Consider the following 16011-nt stretch of genomic DNA (forward strand, 5'->3'; position numbering starts at 1 on the left):
CATGCAGTGAGAGGATCGACTGTGGTCATTAAATGTCGATATGATTTTCCAGAGTCATACAGAGTGGATTCGATGATATGGAGTCATAATACTGAGGACTGTGCAGGACAATCACATGTCTATAACAGCAATAATACAAACATTAGTGCCCGGTATGCAGACAGAGCAGAGTTCCTGGGAAACAAAGAGAAGAACTGTACATTAATGATAAAGAACATTACAGAGACTGATGCTGGAGTGTATAGATTCAGCTTTACAGCTAATGGATGTCTACAGTGTGGTCAACATGGAGTAGCACTGCAAGTGGTTGGTGAGTCTGTACTTTGCTGTAATTTCACCTTATTTTTGTATCACACGGCATAACCAAACTGTTTGTTTTCTATGCCTGTTTTCATTTAGACACATACATTACTGCTGACAATGCTAATTAATTAATGAATATGTGCAGCAGAAAGGCGATGACAGCAATGAGAGGCTAACTGCACTGCAGTGCATAAGCTGCGATTCTGAATAATACTGCTTATTAATACCTTTAGGATTTATACTCTTTGTCATGGTGTTAGAACCTGTGATAGAAATACCTGCAGAAAACTCCCATTGCTTGTTCTTCTATGTGCTGTATGACTTCAGAATTAAAGGTGGTGATGACCTCATCTAGAGGAATCTCTAAAGCTCCCCCCCCAAAGTAATTTTGTGGACGAAATGTATGTCATGAATGGGCACGTAGACACACAGCAACTACAGTGAGAGTTTGTTGATAGTTTGTGTCATATTATTGTATTTAAGCAGCGTTCATTTTAAACATCCCAAGTATCACTTATTTACAATGGACCAAATGAACCTACAGGTACTAATTAAGTAACTTTTCGTAGACAAAATGCATTCTGTGGAATCGCAAAATAAAGTTTGCCCGCTTTCGAAATAAACTTTTTGTGCTTGAAGTGTTTTTTTGGAACCATGAAATACATTTAATCTTTTACTGAGTCATGACAGGCAGGAGTAGGCACATGCCGGTGGGGAGTAGTACCTTCCTATGACCAATGGCTTTGATTCTGCAGACCTGTGTAATTACATTTAACTTGAATTTAAATACAATAAAATTACCAATACTGTGATGGGTTGGTGCCCTGTCCTGGATAGCTCCCTGCCTTGTGCCCATAGCCTCTGGGATAGGCTCCAGACCCCCCTGAATAGCAGAAATGGTTTCAGCAAATAGATGGATGAAGGTATAACAAATATGAGGTACAAATATGGTACAAATATGGTACAAATATGAGGCCGATTGGCCTCCTCTCATTTGTAAATTTCTCATTTCCTATGTGGTGACATAGAGCCGAAATTCCCTTAGTCATCCATGAACAAAGGGTGCCAATAATTGTCTGAATTACTTTACACCACAGGTTTTTTTTTCTTTCCATTTTTCATTTAATTTATAAACTGCAGGTTTTTATATTCTTGTTAAGCATTGGCAAGTGGAGTGAATGAACATATGCCCTTAAATATGATGTCCCTAACTGTAGCATTAGACACTGAAAACGTACCAACTTATAAATTCCGTAGCATTCATGTAGCAGCTACTATGTCGAGTAGCTAATTAAGAGCATAACAAGAACCCTCCTTACAATAGACAGTTGACCAGTGACGGTCTTGCCCTAGCTGTCCCCTGAACACTCTGTGGACTGGGTCTAGTAACTGTAGCACCTTCTGCAGTTCGCAGCACTAGCGAATCTACGAGGATCCGCAGGCCGTCTGCATGCACCTGCTCAGTCGTTCATTTTGTGGTTCCACAAAAACATTGCATGTACGAAAAGTTTACTTCAGTGACAAAATGCATTTTGTGACTTACAAAATGAACACTAAAGGGGGCATAATTCATTTTGTGATTCCATTTTGTGACTTTTTTTTTATTCATAAAAGCTGATACATTCAGCCTACTGTCCACGAAATGCAAGGTGTTGATATCATTCTGTGCAGAAAATGAAACATTCCTTTTGATTTCTGTGTATGAGTGAAGTCTTTATGCTTTCATTGTCAAAACGTAACTGGGGTTTGTCTTTATGTGGATGAAATGCAGCAAAGCATTACTTGATTTTGTCATTAAATGATGCTTTTGGTGGCACAGAATGTTATTTGTGCATGAAAATGAGCGCTTGGCACTTGGCACCCCATATATTAATAAAAAAAAAATTGGCTGGATTAACTTATTTTTGATGCACCAAATATTTTTCCTTAATTTTTTTGTTTTTATCCCTTTTCAGCTAAAGGTAATCCAATAACAATATTAGTATTGGTGCTGGGAATGCTGCTGGCTGTTTTAGCTGTAATATACATCATAATCAGGTGAGTGTTTTATTCTTCCATATACATTTGAAATAAACAAATTTATGGTTTTTAAAATGTTTAGTATTGCAAATGTTAATTTTGCTACTTATTTGGAGACACATATAACTGGCTTTCAATCATCCTCTCCATGTTCATCAGCCTCATCGGCACAAAAGACACATATAGCATCAGTCTGAAAAGAAACACTAACATTAACATAATCAAAGCCAATATAATGAACAGAAGCCCAGGAACAAGCGCCCCCCCCCCCCCTCATACTCTCCCAGCTCCAGAGCTCCCCATTCTCTGTCCATTCCCACTGTTTTCCCTTCCCTCTGTCCTGCCTGCCCCTTTATCCTCACAGCTGATTACGTCTAACCAGCTAATCTAACTGGACCCCAATTTGCTTGTTAGCAGAGCCCCCTCGGTGCTCAGTGTCACCCCTGCGTCTCCCAGGTAACCCCCCATGCCAGTCTGTAGGAATATTACTGGGGCATTAGCTGCAAAAATTTGCAGAATTTGTTTGTCTTGTGATTTATTTATATATGAATGTTTTCTTATTTTCAAATTTTAAGTTTTATGTAAAAAGTCTATTTTTTGCGTTTAGTTTATTTTGTCTAAATACATCAACCCTTCTGCATTATGAATTTCCCCACCGCAATTTCAGTATGTCACGGGATCAGCATCAGAAACTAAATGGGAATTTTTTGGGAGTTTTACAAAACCCACAGATGACACATGAAGACCAGTAGACAGCACACAAAAAGTTTAGCATCTCATAAATGCATAAAATATATGTACAGGGCTGGTTTGGAAGACGCCAAGGTGTTTAGAGCGACCTCTCACATGATATATCGCTCCTAATTATCTTTTTATCTCTATGTCTATTCATGTGGCTCATCAAGGAGACCAAAAATGAACATGGTTTTTCCAGATTGCGGGGGGCCTGTGGCACTAGCCCCTGCGATGTGAAAGGGTCATCTGTATAAGGCGTAGTGAATATCAAGCAAAAAATGTCTTATTAAGGTCTGTCTGATGTGTCTCTCAGAAGGAAGAGAGATTCGCTGACTGTGGTGAATGACAGAGGGGGCGAAACACAAGTAAGACACTGAGAATGATTGTGAAAGTATTTTGTTAAGATATGATTATATAAGGTATAGTTTTTGATTCACAGGGATCTGATGTACAAATATGGATTTTTTTTCACTTCAAAATAATTAATTATAAAATGCCTGTTTTAACTGGACATTAAAATCTCTCTTTGTCTTTCTCCATCTCTAGATTCCAGAAGATAATGAGTATACAAATATTACAGAGTCTGTTTCTCAGAACAGGAGCCAGAGACAGGAAGTCTCTTCTCAGATGGAGGAAGTCTGTTATGCTTCTGTGCAGTTTAGCACCGAACAGCCAGACAGGCAGTGAGTGTGAATTTTGCTTGTTATTTCACTGCATCTGTGTAGGTCAGAATGCATAAATACACAAAGACCAATTTAATGTTTTAGAATTAAAAACTAAAAGTTTAGACTCAGACATCAGACTGTTTATACTTAAATATTTAAATACATACACTGCAGGTGTGACGTCAGTAAGACAGAGAGCCGCGATGATGCAGTCATATACGCTGCGGTCAGAACACCTACCAACTGCAGCTAAACTGGGTAAAACCGTCGTGTTCTTTTATTGCTGGTGACAGTAAAACCTAAATACAGCAGAACATCATAAAGTATCACCAACATATACCAGCCAGATATACCTAATAAAATCCTGCAGGCTTTTGATTGCTGCTTCTGGATTTTTGTCTGACTCAATGTATCCATCTAAAGATCTCTTTGGATTGATAAAAAAAAAATGTTATAAAATGTTATTAAATTCATCCATTCATCTTGGGATAACTTATCTGAAACAGGATTTTTGAGACTTTTATTTAACTTATTAATTAAAATCTTAAAAAGTAATTTGCTTATTAATTTACAAGCAATATCCTTTGTAGTTGTCAAGTAAAACGACGTCTCCTGATATCAGTAACTGACTATTTTAGGAGTCACCCTCACCTGCAGCTCCTCTTCCTCCTGATCGCTCCTCCCTCCATCCCTCCCTCCCTCCACAGGGCCGCCTCCAGAGCTGATCACATGTGCCAGAGGAGCTGCTGGAGCTGCAGTGACCATAGAGCACTCTGGAGCTTCCCATTTGACTGAGAGTCACTCTCAGTGACCTGAGGCAGACAAGCTCTCCTTTTACTGCTCCTGGGTGGGTTTCCAGAAAGCGAATAAAGAACGACCTAAGTAAAGAATGAATGAGGTCTGCAAGTGTTTCCCAAGTCCCTTCCTAATTTCAGAATTAACAAACAAACTTTACGTAGTACTTTGTTGGTTCCTCCCCAGCCTCCGCTTGAGAAAAGCACAGACTGTCAATGACAGGAACATTTTGGGGATTCAACACTGCAATCAGCAGGTATTTGCTAAGAGGAAGCCTGCTGTCTCCCAATAACCAGCCACCAGCAAACACACCATCCTTTGCTATCTGACTCACTGCAAAGCTGGACCAGATATACTGTAAGCATCATGTGTATCCCCAGGCCACCTGGCGACAATGATGGTTGCATATCACATGGATATTTAGGCCTAAGAACCCTTTTCGGCAAGTGCAGGTGGGATTCAAGGCGCTGCAGAATTGAGGGTTCCATTCACTGCACCCACAATGCCAGGTATGCCTGCAATGGCATAGAAACCAATCTTAGTGTCATGCACGGCATCCCCTCCTGCTGGACATTGCATGTAGTTGTCTGCATGGTGCAACAGAAATTTGATCAAGGCAGGCAGAGATGCAGGACACAGCAGCCTTGCTGAAGCCATATGCATCTGTAGGTCTGCAGGAATCCACCAGTGGCATAGAAGCAGAGAGCTGCCAGAAGCTGCACAGTGCACTGAGGGGTAATACATACTGAAATATTATGCGGTATTGCTAAAGCTGCACTTACAGTATGTATATGAATTTATGTGAAATCATTTCTATTTCAATTCTCTTTCCTTATATTCAAAGTCGAGTTGCGATTCTGCATGCAATTCCAACAAGTTCTATGGATTGAATTTGATTCTCCAGGTCATTCTCAAGTTAGCACTGAATGCTGCACAACCCTAATACAGTACATACTCAAATTACATACTGGTGCTACAAAATGAGCCACTTTTGTGTTAATTTCAAGTCGACTTCATAGTTTTATATTATATTATGTTGTCAGCATTGTTAAATGAGCGTCAATGTGTTTTTGTCATCTGCTTTGGCCGATCTCTGTGTCTGTGTAACAGGACAGCAGGCAAAAGTTCAAATACAGAATGATGCAGAAAATAACCTGTGGGTCATAGCACTCATAGATCTATGAATGAGATAACAAACTGCTTTAGTTACGAAGAGTTTCGGGAAATGCTTACTAATTAACAATTGACCTTAATTGCAACATTACAAACTACTTAGCATTACAGAGCTTTCGGGAAACCCACCCCCTGTCAGATAGTGCCTGGTGCCCTTTTCTAGACAAAGACTGTATATATAATAATCCATCCATCCATTTTCCAACCCGGTTATCCTTCTGGGTCGCGGGGGGTCCGGAGCCTAACCTGGAAGCTACGGGCACGAGGCGGGGAACAACACAGGACTGGGGGTCAGTATATGTAATAATCAATGCTGGAATGTTGGCTCACATCTCCAGTGCTGAGTCCAGCTACTGCTATGTGTGTGTAGGGCTCCCCCTAGTGGGCAGTCTGGCTGACTGACTGTGAGCCCTATCAGGCTCACATTCAGGGTGAACCGCTGCCCCGTGCTGCCTGGCAAAGGCTTCCTCCACGACCCCGACCAGAGAAAGCAGCTGGAAGATCATTTCTCATCATCCACTCTGTCCAGGAGATCATTTTTGACTAAATTGTCGGTTTATTGCTGGTTTGTTTTTCTGATGCATATTTACTTGGTGGTTTAACAAAGTCAGAGGGAGCAGAGACTGCAAAAGCACCCTGGCACATTTTGGTCTTTGCATAATGAATCCCAGCTGGTCACTTGGGACGGGGATGGGACAGGGACAGCTAGAGACAGACATCCTCTGTGGAAACAGTATCGCTTACTGCAGACTTGTATTGATTTTGCAATGTTTTCATTGTTTTATGGCTCAGTTTAATGATTTTGATGTACTTCATTTACTGTAGTGAAGGATAGCCTTACTATGTGTAAACAGTGTCACTGTATTGATTTTGCAGTAATTTCATTGCTTTATTGCTAAATTACATGAATTTTGGTTTCCTTCATTTTCTGTAGCAAAAGTCTTGATTTATTAAAATTCCTGTTGTTCTGCACCTTCTCTTACTACATGATCCTCTGTGTTCCACAATATTTCACAGATCCTACAAGAACAGGTTCATTGCTTTTACTAAGTCAATGAGTCTCCATCCATCCAGGGTTTTAACCACAAGGGCCGTTCCTGCAACCACACAGTAGTAGGTTCTGAGACACTGGGAGGAGTTTAAATGACGTAGCTTTTGGCAGCAAACACATTGTAAGCAGCTTCCACTGTCCATTTGTTAGCCTGTTAAACTGAGAGCTGCATCATGTCCACTGAAGCCACATCCTCCTCACAGAGAAAGCTGCCATTTTCTCCTAGGCTTTTATATACAATTAGCTGCTCAGCTGATATTGTTAGCTAAGCATTGTGCTGCTTTTCTTCATTTTTCATTTGCTACAGTTGACTGTTCACAGTGTTTCTCAGATCTGGGAACGACAGCAGTGCTGCGTTCAACATGCAATCTGGGTTGTGCATGGTGCCACAGCTGAAGTCCAGGGCCTGCATGGATATGAGCTCTATGTCTCCAACGCCTAAGCAGCACAGGACACCGCGGTAATAATACCTGTTTGATGAACCTTACGGAGCATGTGGGAAATGATTAACAAAGACACACCGAAGAAACTGCACTCAAGTGTTTCCTATCTGGATTTTGACTTTGGTCCCATTGGAAGTACTTATCCATGTCCTGTCCTTACTTACTGTCGGGGGTTGGGGGGGTGGGGGGTCAGGGGCTCTGCATGCTTTTCATAATGTGCATATGAACTTACAGGATCGAAGTGGAGATGCTAACGCTCTTACCCTCATAGGTACTTTTCCTGCCTACAATGTACTGTTGAGCGACACGATGCATGGAGACAGTCAGTGGACCTTAATAAAGCGCAGCCCATGTTTACAGCTGAATGCAGGCAAAAATTAGCTTAAAATTCATTAGACCCCTTATTCCTATTATACAAATGTACTTCTGGCTAAAACTACCTACGCAAGTGGCCACTTCCTCCAGGCTGAATGCACAGTAACAGTGTTTTAATAGCATCTAACTTAAAGGAAGAACCCAGATATTCTATTAAATATTTGGTAAGAAAAATCTTGAGCAAACCTATATACTGATAATTACAATCAATCTCTCATATGTGTGGGTTGTTTTATCATAAAACAAGTATTCAATCTGTATAAGCATAGAGTAATTTGCTGCTAATTTCTTTACTTGTTAACTTCAGAATATAAAGTAGGAGGTGCAAATTTTCACATTTAGTCCCCTTGTGTCATTAGTCAGTAAATGTAAAGACTGGCTTCAAAGCTTATTACAAGAGTTTTATTATATGATAAACACTAAATAAAACAGAAGAGGGTGCTGGGGACACGCAGATGGCTACACAGACACGGGCTCTGAAGGATGTCACTGTGTAAATGAGCATAGAATCCATTTAAAAGGCCACAATCTTCATAATAGACCAAGGAGGACTACAGTAACCTAAGCTACACATCTGGCCGATCCACGTTAATGCTGCACATCAACACAAACGCCAGGCTCACCCTGAGTACCAGGCAGCACGGTGTCCCTGCAGGAAGGACTCCATGCACTGTGTGTTGTGACACTTTACTCCCATGATCAGCATGAATGTTATCTGCAGTTTATGGCGACGCCACACAGGATAGCCTTTGTTCACATCTTGCCCAGCCAATACCGTGTCAGTGCATTGTGGTTTTCCCCTCTTTGGACGGCTCTCAGTAGGTACTCACCATGGCTAACTGTGAACACCCCACAAGCCTTGCTGTTTCAGAGATGGTCTGACCCAGTCATCTGCCCATAACAATTTCGCTCTGTCAAAGTCACTTAGATCTTTACCCCTGCCTGTTTCTACTGCATTCTACCTGTTGACTATGAGTACCAAATGATACTTTTCAATGTAATATTTCCCAGAATTTGATCTGTGCTATATTTATGTGCTAGTTGACATTAGCCACTTCATAATGTTTTGGTTCAACAGTATGTATCATGATTGAATTTAATTGATGATTTTTATTTCCATATCTACTTTTTATTGTTACTGGATTCATTCAGACTGATAACCTTCTTTTCGATTCCTACTGGGTATTGAAGCAGCAGAGATACATTTTCATTTCATTACATTTTGTTACCTGATCACCATCACAAATATGTTATCGGATCAGCATGTATGTGTTTGTGGGAAAGCAACAGCACTCAGAGGAAGCCCACATGCATTCTGGGAGAACATGCAGGGGCAACGTAGGAGCTGATCTCACCACTGCAGAGGTACGAGGCACTAGGCTGCCCACTGTGACAGTTGTTAAATTTAGATGGACTCATAAAGAGGAAGTTAAAATGAACATTTTCACAATAACAGGACAGAGATAGCAAAGGGGGTGGTAATTGTTATTTTTCCTGAAGATGCATAAATACCTTCTGCAAACTCTGAGCAGACTGTGAGTGATAAAGAGCTCAGAGGAGCAGGAGCAGCAGAGATGGGAGCTGGAGATACTCTGACCTTCTGGGGACTGTTTGTGGTCGTCTTACCTGGTAAGAACAACAACTGGTATTTGTCAGTGTGTTTTGTTCAGAAGTGAATTGTTCTCCATGCTGCAATTACCATTAAATTGGTTTAATTCCAGCCTCGGAAGGGCTAATATAAGATGAGAGGGGATGTTAGCTGGAGAGCACAGACATTTCTACCATTTTCTCTCTTTCTGTGGTTGTATAAATGTTTCTAATATGAGATACAGACACATGGTGCGTTCTAACAGTTTAACAATTTAAGAAAAACATGCCAGTCACAGTAAGGCTTGTCCAGCAGTGGTGTTGCTGGTTGATTCTATTTATTAGGAAGCCAATTACTTGATATTTTTGTGAAATTTATTCACAAAAGTTTGTATATGTATGTTTATTATCAAAACAGTTGAAATAGAACACACACACTGTGTAACTGGAACACCTCTCACATGTAAACACAATGACATGCTACAGCGTTGGTTTGTTTTTTGAGGCTAAAATGCAGACTGAAAGTTTTATTCTCAAATTTCACTTTAGCATTCATAGCATACTGTATGTAGGTGGAAAAACGATAGCAATAAACATTTGGCATTAGACTCTAAAACCATCTGTTATGTCTGTGTTTATCCAGTGGATTATAAGCTAAGCAATGCGTTTCTGTTTCAATTTCTTTCAGATTATGCAGTAATAAAAAAAATTAAAACAATTAAAGTACCATGCATTGCTGTCTATCAAATAACTTCAACAAGTTACCAAATGGATGCAAAATCTAAGATATTAATTCCTTCATAATTCTAAGCCATAGAAAGGTTCTCAATGAAAACCCAGCATTCCCACATAATAGAGACTCTAATCTCAACATTTATATTATAATATTAGATGAGACTAAAAATTGAGAAATTTCAATTGGTGCAAGTAGTTTTTCCCTCATAAATAGGATGATATCAAGACTGTGTCAGCATTTACACATCAAATTATGTCATATCTGAGTAGCCCAGAATGTCCTGATAAAGACATACAGCATATGTGGCTAAATCATGTACATACCATGTAATAAGCCAAAAATCAAAGGGAGAGAAAAATGCATAAAAATGGATGGGGTGAGAGAGGATGAGACTGGACTGCATGTTTTTTCTTTTTTTTTTGGTTGTGTTTTGATATATAGACCAAAAATTAGTAGAACATAAATATCCAGAAAACATAATGTAACACCATGTGTGTCACGTTCAGCTCCGAACGATCCTCGTGTGTGCCACGCCCCCTCATTACCTCCTGTCAAAACCTGATTGTCATCACCTGTTGCCTATTCCTTCTGCCTTGTCTCGTGTATTTAGTCCTAGTCTCAGTCAGTCTTCCCCAGATTTGTCATTGATGTAATGTTACGTGTGCTGTCCAACCTCCGTTTACCTGCCTGTCTCCGAATAAACCCCGTCTGTCCTGAGTTACGGCTCCGCTTGCCTGCTTGACCGTCAGCTCGCCAGCCCGAAACATGACAATGTGTCAGCATAACTATTTAATTATTCAGTTACTGACATTTCAAACCATTAAAAAAAAATAGACTGATTAATCATTTCAAAAATCTCAAAAGGCCCAAGTCTGCTTTGTGATTGATATGCCTGCAACTCAGACCCAGACTAAGTGACTCAGGAACAACTTTGGGCCAAACTCGCCAGCTGGGACACCCCTATGAAATTAAAATAACTTTTTAATCACATTTCTTAGTAAATATTGTATTGATTTAAAGCAGTAACACAACAAGCTAACAAATGGGCATACTGCATCTTTAAGATCATAAATACATATGATGACTAAAGTAATGTACAGAACCCACCCCCCCCCCCCCCACCCCAAAAGGGACAGGGCTCATCTGATTCTGATTTAACCCCAGCACAAAAATTTGTCTGCCATACTTAGTCATGTTAAACTGAAACATCCGCGGCCAAGTACTAGCATCGCTACCGCTAACAAGACAGATCACAGGCAGAAAACTCTTACATTTTACGTCACTGCGTCATAATTACATAACCAGCTATTAGTCGACTACTATATTGCAAAACTTGCTGACTAATAAAAATCAGTAGTCATGAAACCCCAAATGTCTATAAAATGATTACTTTTTATCCACCACTTACTTACAGTGGCAATCTAATACATTAGAGGTTCACAGCATTCTCCCGACCTGATCCCCAATTTTTCATTTATTCCTGATGTGCCGCCTCAGATGAAGGTCTGTGGGGCTGCACATCTTTTTGATGCTAGATGAGTATAGTGAGGAGCAATGGGTGACAGTCTATAAAAGGTTAAATGCTATGTACACTTCCATTACTCTGCAGCAACATAACCGCACATTTTTAACATCTGCTCCAGTTCAGATATAATCAACATTTTAATTGTCACTCACAGAAATGTATAGAGTCATTCAATATCAAATCACTCAGGTTGAGAAAAAATTTCCGAGGTCACCCTCTCTCAAATTCCACTGAAAAAAATGCACAGGTGCTCCTATAGCAAACTTAAGGAGAAATCCAAAATATTAGGTATGTATCTCAGAAACTTTCAATAAGATGAACACACTACTTCTTCATAAATTAATTCAAAATAGTGAAATTAAATAACCTGTTTTTTGTTGAGCTGTACATGCCATATCAAATGACCAAATGACTTATGTATGTCTGAAGTTGGACTGAAAGGCTTTTGCAGCAAAATGCATAATATTAATCACATTTTCAAAGGATGTAGGTAAAAAACTAGTAGAGTTACGTGTACATCCCTAATTTGTAGGATTTCTCCATAGGTTTGGTACTGGAGCATGTGGCCCTTTTTCAGGGGAATCTGAGAGGGTGACCTGGGATCCTCTGGCTGATTTGATGTAGAATGAGCCCATATCTATGCTTGTTTACTGGCAGCATGAACAATGCAAATAAACTGAATAATTATTCATTCTGTTAAGAAAACATTAACAGTATGATGTAAAATGTCCACAGTCTCCTGCCTGTCTAACAGTCACCTGGGTCATGAATTCAGTCTTATCTTCAGTGTTGGCATATCTGGCCATGAAATGCTTTTTTTGTCATTTATGTTTTCCAGGGGTGATGACTGGTGAATGGGCTATATGGTATCCTGAGAAATCAGTCTGTGCTGTGAGAGGATCTACTGTGGTCATTTCCTGTGAATATCATTATCCACAGTCACTCAGAGTGGAGACAGAAATGTGGTGTCATACTAACTGTACACGCTATTCATATGTGTGTCACAGTAATGCTGTAAACCTCAGTGCTCAATACACAGGCAGAGCGGAGTGTTTGGGAGACAAAGTGAAGATCGGTAAATTACGGATAAAGGACATTAGAGACACAGATGCTGGAGAGTATAGATTCAGGTTTATAATCGATGATACAGCTGAAAAATGGACTGGTCACCCTGGAGTGATTCTTAAAGTCGATGGTAAGTCTCATTGAAAACATGTTCCACTGATGGTATTGCCATGGTTCTTCCTTAGAGCCAAATCAGGAATCAGAAGTCAGTTGAGTAGAATCCAGAGTTTGTCAATCGTATTTTCCAGAAGCACAATCATGGAAAAATGGCCACCACAATGTTTTGTATAGTCATGGCAGAGGGCCCCAGTCAGCCAAGGGCACCGTGATAAAGGTCCAGGCAAGACGTCCAGACGTGCCGTGAGAACTAGGTGTGTTTATGGCTGAGAGGTAGCAGTCTTTGGAAGTTTTAGCTGGTCACATATTAAAACCAGTTATATTGTTTAGCCTTCAACATAGTGATAAGCAACAGAGCTGAATAAAAGTCATACAACCAGGGCTAAAATAAGATACAGTTACAGAAACACTGAAGCTAGATCATGCAGCAATAATTCGACTATATTCTCTAACGGTCACATAGTATTTTGCAAGTTACATCTCTATAGTTTTGTCCTAAGGATTACATTCACTAAGTGCTATTCAATGCTAAATGATATTCCATAGTATCACCAAAGAGCTCTGCAATGTATTATTTTGAAAATAATGAAATAATCTCATCTTTATTAAATGTATGGTCTGTAAGACTGCTACAGTCCTTTTTATATAATTAATATTTTGTTACATTTAAAAATATAAGACTATAGCTAGAGGTTTAGTCTTTCTCTGAATCTGATGTTCAATTTTCAAAGGGGGAGAATCAGTGAATGAGAAAACTAAGTATGACTGTCTGTAGAATTAAAGGTTATGGTGATGTCATTTAATGGAAATAAAGGAGTAAGAGAAGGAGACATTGTGGAATTAACATGTGGCACAGACAGCTGCTCTATCAGCGGATCAGAAAGACTTCCAGCTCATTAACAGATACACAGTCGAAACTTCACTTCAAACCTGCCTGCAAATATCACTCTAAAACCTACTCCTGTGGTTTAAAAGGCAGTTGTAGTGTCCAAAAATGGAATTCATTGTTCAAGATAAAAAGCAGTATAAGTAAAGTATCGGAGACAACATTGATATTTCATTATGTTTTTGTGGGTTCTAGGTGGTGCATGGACTGTAGATTATCCAGAGAAAACCCTGTGTGCAGTGAGAGGATCGACTGTGGTCATCAAATGTCGATATGATTTTCCAGAGTCATACAGAGTGGATTCGATGATATGGAGTCATAATACTGAGGACTGTGCAGGAAAATCACATGTCTATAACAGCAATAATACAAACATTAGTGCCCGGTATGCAGACAGAGCAGAGTTCCTGGGAAACAAAGAGAAGAACTGTACATTAATGATAAAGAACATTACAGAGACTGATGCTGGAGTGTATAGATTCAGCTTTACAGCTAATGGATGTCTACAGTGTGTTCAACATGGAGTAGCACTGCAAGTGGTTGGTGAGTCTGTACTTTGCTGTAATTTCACCTTATTTTTGTATCACACAGCATAACCAAACTGTTTGTATTCTATGCCTGTTTTCATTTAGACACATACATTACTGCTGACAATGCTAATTAATTAATGAATATGTGCAGCAGAAAGGCGATGACAGCAATGAGAGGCTAACTGCACTGCAGTGCATAAGCTGCGATTCTGAATAATACTGCTTATTAATACCTTTAGGATTTATACTCTTTGTCATGGTGTTAGAACCTGTGATAGAAATACCTGCAGAAAACTCCCATTGCTTGTTCTTCTATGTGCTGCATAACTTCAGAATTAAAGGTGGTGATGACCTCATCTAGAGGAATCTCTAAAGCCCCCCCCCCAAAAAATAGGCCTAATGATGCCCCTCATTAATAAACAGAAACCCATTTTGTTCACAAAAACTAAATAAATTCATGTCGTGAATGAAAGTAAGTAATTTTGTGGACGAAATGTATGTCATGAATGGGCACATAGACACACAGCAACTACAGTGAGAGTTTGTTGATAGTTTGTGTCATATTATTGTATTTAAGCAGCGTTCATTTTAAACATCCCAAGTATCACTTATTTACAATGGACCAAATGAACCTACAGGTACTAATTAAGTAACTTTTCGTAGACAAAATGCATTCTGTGGAATCGCAAAATAAAGTTTGCCCACTTTGGTATTCATTTTGTAACTCAGAAAATGCATTTTTTCACTGAAATAAACTTTTTGTGCTTGCAGTGTTTTTTTGGAACCATGAAATACATTTAATCTTTTACTGAGTCATGACAGGCAGGAGTAGGCACATGCCGGTGGGGAGTAGTACCTTCCTATGACCAATGGCTTTTATTTTCCAGACCTGTGTAATTACATTTAACTTGAATTTAAATACAATAAAAATGCCAATACTGTACCAAAACAATAAAATGGCAAATGTGAATGGATTAACACAGTGATTCTCAAAGTGTACGGCACTGTGGGGGGGGCACAGCAAATCCCAGGTTGAGAGTTTTCTAAAATGTGTAGTGGAACCAGAACATGTGAACGGAGCAGAGTGTAGTGATGAGAATTTCTGCCCCCCCCCGCTCACAGCCACTGCAGATCGCTTCTCTCATTATCGCTCCCCGCTCTGGTCGGTATTCTTCACTTGCTCCAAAAAAGAGAACAATCTACACTGTATTTTAATTTTAGCTTATCTCTGAATCTGATGCTCAATTTTACTCTCAATACAAGAAAAGGGGGAGAATCAGTGAATGAGAAAACTAAGTATGACTGTCTGTAGAATTAAAGGTTATGGTGACGTCATCTAATGAAGATAAAGGAGTAAGAGAAGGAGACATTGTGGATTTAACATGTGCCACAGACAGCTGCTCTATCAGCGGATCAGAAAGACTACCAGCTAATTAACAGAAACACAGTCAAAACTTCACTTCAAACCTGCCTGCAAATATCACTCTAAAACCTACTCCTGTGCTTTAAAAGGCAGTGTAGTGTCCAAAAATGGATTTTATTGTTCAAGTTAAAAAGCAGTATGATAGCATTTTTTAAGTAAAGTATCAGAGACAACGCTGATATTTCATTATGTTTTGTGGGTTCTAGGTGGTGCATGGACTGTAGATTATCCAGAGAAAACCCTGCGTGCAGTGAGAGGATCGACTGTGGTCATTAAGTGTCGATATGATTTTCCAGAGTCATACAGAGTGGATTCGATGATATGGAGTCATAATACTGAGGACTGTGCAGGACAATCACATGTCTATAACAGCAATAATACAAACATTAGTGCCCGGTATGCAGACAGAGCAGAGTTCCTGGGAAACAAAGAGAAGAACTGTACATTAATGATAAAGAACATTACAGAGACTGATGCTGGAGTGTATAGATTCAGCTTTACAGCTAATGGATGTCTACAGTGTGGTCAACATGGAGTAGCACTGCAAGTTGTTGGTGAGTCTATACTTTGCTGTAATTTCACC

The 16011-nt window shown here is 39.6% G+C and overlaps 2 long non-coding RNA genes across 2 annotated transcripts; both read left to right on the forward strand.

Annotated features, from left to right (window-relative positions):
* The first annotated feature begins 14 nt into the window (after window positions 1–14).
* On the forward strand, window positions 15–6618 carry LOC111850739 (uncharacterized). The gene is made up of 7 exons (XR_011984429.1): window positions 15–310; window positions 2259–2340; window positions 3371–3422; window positions 3604–3740; window positions 3897–3980; window positions 4430–5980; window positions 6061–6618. It is a non-coding gene; the product is annotated as an uncharacterized lncRNA (long non-coding RNA).
* Window positions 6619–8993: 2375 nt separating this feature from the next.
* On the forward strand, window positions 8994–15699 carry LOC140581347 (uncharacterized). The gene is made up of 4 exons (XR_011984433.1): window positions 8994–9188; window positions 12246–12602; window positions 13671–14018; window positions 15635–15699. It is a non-coding gene; the product is annotated as an uncharacterized lncRNA (long non-coding RNA).
* The last annotated feature ends 312 nt before the right edge of the window (window positions 15700–16011 follow it).

Source organism: Paramormyrops kingsleyae, chromosome 20 (assembly GCF_048594095.1).
Source record: "Paramormyrops kingsleyae isolate MSU_618 chromosome 20, PKINGS_0.4, whole genome shotgun sequence".
Classification (NCBI taxonomy): domain Eukaryota; kingdom Metazoa; phylum Chordata; class Actinopteri; order Osteoglossiformes; family Mormyridae; genus Paramormyrops; species Paramormyrops kingsleyae.